The sequence below is a fragment of the Harpia harpyja genome, chromosome 19 (genome assembly GCF_026419915.1).
Source record: "Harpia harpyja isolate bHarHar1 chromosome 19, bHarHar1 primary haplotype, whole genome shotgun sequence".
NCBI lineage: Eukaryota > Metazoa > Chordata > Aves > Accipitriformes > Accipitridae > Harpia > Harpia harpyja.
The window spans coordinates 17398655-17404654 of NC_068958.1; positions in this window are offsets into that span (position 1 = coordinate 17398655).

Here is a 6000-nt window from a genome sequence, read left to right on the forward strand (position 1 = left end):
CCATCCCCTTGTCTCCACCCTGGATGGAGGAGATGGACATGGACGGCAAACACCGCTTCGGCCAGGGCTTTTCATGGGAAAGGGCTGCTCCCAGGGTAGAGGAGAGGAATTTGGGGGTTACACACCCAGCTGCCTTCACAACGCCTGTCTGAGGTCTCTGCCCTTCAGCCCGGTGCTCTCCTGGCCCATACCTCCTCTCAGCTTTTCCCAGCAAGGTGATGTCTGCATCCTCCCTCGCCCCTTCTCTGCTCCCCCAGAGCTAGGAAAGCATCTCAGGGCTCTCAGCACCCCAAAAGCTTCAGCCACCCAGCTGACACCCCTTGGCCTCTGCAGCACTGAACCACCACTGATGGGTCCCCACTTCTCCATCACCTCCGAGCCCCGGAGCCATGAAGCACCCCACTGCAGCAGCAGGTCCACGGGGCATCGCTGCACCAAGTCACCTCCTCCCAGGGCACAAATTCATCCGGGGGCTTCCCACAGTGAGGCTGGGTGAGCCCCAAGCTGGGTCCTGCACCCCAAATCCTCCCCACTCATGGGAGCAAGGGGAGGAAAGACAGGAGAAGCAGCCTCCATGTCCATCGAAGCTGATACACTCCAAGCTCGTGGCAGGGGACTTCTGGTTGCGCGTCCCCGAGGAAGGCAGCCAGCTGTGGGAACATCTTTGTCGACCGTCTCGGGGTTGCTCTGTGCAATGCAAAATGTCACATGTCCTGCTGCAGCGTCACCGTCCCAGAGAAGCCATCCCCCAGGGATCAGGGCTGGGAGGCTGTTTTTGCCGGTGCTCAGACAGTTTGGGTAATGTTTGTGCTGCTCTGGGGCCACGGGGGAAAGGATCCCAGCTGGAAGAGGAGAAGGGGAACAGGGAAGGAGGCAGATCCCCTCTGCTGATAAGAAATTTTCCACGTCTTCAGTAGGAATCTGTAGGTTTAGGCACATGGGAAGGGTTTAAACAGCTTTTCCTACGACATAGAGGACCTGCCCTGTGTATTTCTGTCCTGACAATTTCTGGAAAGAAACCAGTTCAGTTTAGATTGGTTGGAAGGAAATAATTTGGGCAGCAGCAGAGCCCAGGGCTCAGAGGCTGCAGGAGTCAGATGGAAGAAGAGCTTTTGTGTTGGAGGGTGGCAATGTGGTTACAGTCTGTATGTGTCTGAGTGGGGAAATAACCCTGTTACCAAAATTGAGAGCTGCCCAGCCAGCTGAGAAAGACGCAGTAAGTGACAGCTGGAAGCTAAAAGCGGAGAATTTTAAAATAGAAATATGGGACATGTTTCTAAAGCGAGAAATACAAACTTCTGGAGCAGCAGCCGTGGGGACGTGGCTTTCCTTTACACCCCACGTGAGGGGGCACATCTCCATCCTCACCCCGGAGGCACCAAACCAGGCAAGCCCAGTCCTCCTCGGCCGCTTCCCTCTGTTGCTGTCACTCCTTCACCCCCTGCTTTTTCCTTCACCTCAAATCCTCATCTTCCACCGCCCATATGGAGCATGGCGGGGTAGTAGTGGGTGTCCCCAGGCCACCACAGCCCCAGGTCTGGGGCTGGCCCTGGTGTCTTCCAGGCACAGCACCCGCTTGGCTCTTCATCCTCTCCCCAATGTTTCCCCCGAAATCAATCAGAAAATGATTATACTATCTTGGAGATCCATCAAGGGAAGAAGTTCCCCTCATTCATCTCTTGTAGCAAACCAGGATTCGCAGAAGCCACGTTTTTCCTTTTACATTTTTCTCCACCCCCCTTTTCTTTTTCCTTTCCTCGGAAGTCACTGTTTCACAGGAGTCTTTGCCCCAGAAAGATCTGTCATCACTGCTGCATGCTTCAGAGCACTTACACCACCAGCCTCCCTCCTCCCTCTCCATAGGCACAGCTCAGTGCCCGCAGGGCTGGAGGTAGCAAGCACCGTCCTGTCTTTCCATGGGCTACTTCAAATAAAAAGAAAGGCTAAACAAGTACTGGGTTTGTTTAAGGGGTGGCTGTGGAGTGGGGGCAAATGGTTTTAACCGTCCTCTAAACTGATTTGCAGCAGTAGAAAGGTTTAACCCCCTCCTTCACTGCAGAGCCTGCTGGAAGTGGTGGGCAGGAATAGCTCTTGGCCGGCAGCCTGCCTCGATAACACTCCCGGGGCTCCCTCGGGATTAAAATAAACGCAGTGCGTGGTGAGGAAGATGCAGTGGTGAAGAGGCAAAGGGCCTGGATTGGGGCACGGGGGCAGACGCCAGCACCCCACTGCGGTCCCAGGCGTGCCGCAGAGCCAGAGATTGGGGCAGACCTCTGCTCTACCCCGCTGCCGTGCCAAGGACAGCACTGGCGGAGAGCTCACTGGGTCTCAAACATGTTTTCTCTTCCATCAAGTGATGTCTCAGCAGTTCCTCCCTGCCAGGGAAGCGCAAAAGCCCGTTAGCATCCTGCTGTGCCAAGGCACCCAGCTTGGCTGCAACCCAGCTGCCTGCGGGCAACATCTGGCTGGCATCTGGCAGGGTACCAGGTGGGGCTTGACCCCTTTGGCCACTGCGTGGGAGCCCACAGCTTCATAAACATGGCATTTTCCCAGGGCAGAGGGGAGCCGGGGCACGTCCTCGCACTGGCACCCGCTTGTTGAGTGACCACAGACATCATCTGTGACTCAGTTTCCCCTTCGGTGCGTGGGCAGCGCTGCCAACCTGCTTTAAAACCTGCTCTGGGTGGCAGGGCTGAGATATGCTTGGCGGAAAGGGTCAGTCCATGGGGAAGCAGCCATTCCTTAGTCCACCCTCCGGGATTTGCTGGTTTAAATTATCTCCCAGGAATTTTTTCTACGCTGTGTCATTGCTGCTGAGTATCTGCTGCAAAGTCCAGATGGAGATGCATCACCCTGCAAAAGCACGGTGCTCCTTGCTCCCCAAACGACTTCCCAAGGGCCATGTATCCTGTTAAATGGGAGAGAAACAGAGCACAAGTCATGGAGCTGCCCTGTATCCCAAGGGAAGTCCTGCCAGGCCTGTGTGTCACCCGGTGCACACAGACCGGTGGCCCCAGGACTGGTGCTATGGGGCAGCATCTCAGCACAGCAGAGGCAGCCTTAGAAAAGCTCTGGGTTTCCCCTTTGTTTGCTCCTTCTTTTTTTGCCTTGTGCCATCTTGTCCAGACCCACCGGACTGTAGCATTCGGGGAGTCACTCATCCTAATTAATATCTCGCAGAGATGTTAGCCCTCCAAGCACACAGCCCTGTGCTGCTGGCACCAGCCGCACTCCTAATTAACTTTCCTAATTAAGAGGCCCCTTTCCGTGACCAGAAGGGCTGTGCAATGGTCCCCGTGATGGAGGAGGTGGAGAAACCTTCAGCATCTCCTGCACTGAGCAGCTGGGATGGCAGCATGGAGCTGCTTTTCACGTAGGTAAACTGAGGCAGGAGGGGGAAAGCTCAAACCCCCAAGAAAGGCCGAAGAAAAATGGGTGGATATGAGCTACCCACGTCCTGACTTGCCTCCTTGGAAAAGCATTTCTTGGCTGCTGCTGAGCCCCGGGGCTGTTCAGTCGGGGTTTGGTCTTGGCAGGCTGGCTCAGCCGGCCCTGACACGCCAAACCCTCTGGTGCATCACGCTGGCACGGAGCTGGCCACCAACCATGCCCTCCTGCCATGGACAAGGTTTGGTCCTCTGGTGCAGGAATATTGAAGTCACACCGTGTCCCCTCTTTGCCCTCCTTCATCCCATCTCTCCCACTGTGCTGGGGATGGCAGCAGGTATTTGCCTGTAGCAGCAGCATCCGACACTTTGGGATCATCATGACCTGTTGCAGGTCTCAGGCCATTTTCCCCTTCCAAAGCCTAGCAAGGGCCTGGAAGAACTGAATAACCTTCGCAGTGCTTGATGTTCACCAGAAAATTACCCTTCATGGGTTTTTAAGGAATTCCCAACACTCGCCTGGCACAAGCCCTAGCCTGGTGTCCAGGAGGACAAGCAGATGATGCCATGTCCATCAGGAACAGTCTCTGCACAACCACTTGCAACGACCAGCAGCAACATTTGCTCATTCAATCTTTGCAGCCTTTGCCAAAGCCCTGGGACAGTTTGCTTGGGCTGGTGGGAGAGCTCATACCCCGCTTTGGCAGACTCCCAGCCGGGCAGCTCATTTTTGCTAAAACATGGGGTTTTTTAGGGGTGCTGCTAAAATTAAGTATGCTGGGGCGTGAGTCCAGGGAGGAAGAACAAACTGCAAATCCACTAAGGAAAAGGAGTGGTTTTTAATCTCTGTGTTTGGGAGATTTGCATACAATTAGGCCGGGACCTGCCCGCGTTTGCTTCCGCATTGCACTCCTGTGATGAACCTGCCGGTTTTCCTGCTCTGCTCCCAGCCAGAGCTTGATTGCAAGGACACTCACTGTGGGAAGCTGCTGGGCTCGGGGGCTCGGGGCTCTCTGGGGATGCCCTTTCCACTTCCAGTACCCTGTCCTGCATGCCCCCACCCCACGCGTTGCCTCTGGCTTTAGGGTTTCAGCCCTATGGCTGGGTAACAGCTTCCTCCCTGCAGTGTAGGATGCATGAGGACATGCGCTGTGAGATGCTCCAGTGAACGCCTCCTGTAAATAGCACGGTGTTTACGTGAGCCTGCCATCCTTGGTTTATTTTTCTCTCGGCAGAGCAGATCGTTCAAATCCAGATAAGCTCTCCTTGCCCTGCTGCTGGCAAAGCCCAATGGTCAGAGGTGGCACATGCCACAGTGCCCAGATGGCCCTCGGCTGCTCGAACCCCCCAGCCCTATGCTGGCCACTTGGCCAAGGAGGTGAGGGGGAAGCCCACAGGCCACCAGCTGATGGAGAAGTCCAGCACTGGGTTTGTGATGGTCCCACAGCTCTTCCCATCCCTGCCTTGGGGTGTGCAGGCTCTGATGGAGGATAGGGTTGAGGGTCAGCCCCAAAGGGCAGATCCAGCTGTTGGGTCATCTCTCACAGAGGCAGAGCACAGCAGGAAGGGACAACTCCAGCCCCAAGTCTCACCAGAGGAGGGAGAAAGGATGGGGAGAGGTGCAGATGGGGTTTGGGAGAGTCCCCTTGCCCCAAATCTGAGGTCGTAGCCGGTCCTGGTCCCTGCAGCACTCGGAAAAACCAGCCCCGCTCCTGGGGAGCAGCTTAAGCGGAATAAGCCTTGCAGGTGCCGGGTCCACCCCTGGGCGGGGGGTGTCGCTGGAGGGCTTGGCTGGTTCAGCTCCATCAGTCAGATAGAGCTCCATTGCCTCTGCGCTACCCAGCACAGGGGGGGAAATTTTGGGGGTGGCTGTTTTTCCCCAAACTTCTCCTAGGACCTTAAATAGTGTCCGGTCCAGCCTTACCACTAGTTTGGGGCCACTATTGCTCCACACGCCTTATCTGGAAAGACCCTCCACCTGCCCCAGCAGCTCTGTTTTCCACCGACACAGCCCCCTGTGTGAGGGATGCTGCCAGCCCTGTGCCTTCCCCCCTCCCTAGTACGGGGTGCAGGCCCACTGCAGCACCCAGAGGTGCCGATCAGAGGATGAAGGGTGCTTTGGGGCTCGCTCCCAATGCACCCCAGCAGTGATTTTGGGCGAGACATTGTCAGCCAGAGCCCGGGTGAACACCCCAGCTCTTTGGGCCGGTTTGGGTCTGACTTGGGGTGCCAGCCCCATCCTGGGGCTGAACCCGGAGCAGCGACTGCTCCGTGCCCGGGTGATGCGCTGGGTCCTCCCTCACCCCGAGCTCGGGCTCTGCCTCGGGGCTCCCCTCCCCGGATCCTCTGTCTCACACCCGACCTCAAAAACCCGTTCTGGTAATAAAACCGGGACCCAACCCGTGTCGGGAACTTGGGGCTGGTACTGGCTCTGCTGCTCCCCCCCCGCTGCCGGCTCCCACCCCGCTCACCCTCCCGATCCTGCCACCCCACCACCACCCCCTAGCCCCCTCCCCCGGTTACTTCCCGTAACCCAGATTACGGGTCCCAAAATCGGCGAGCCCCGAATCGGGTCAGTCGCTCTTTAAACGGCTGGAAGGCTGCACCATGTGAT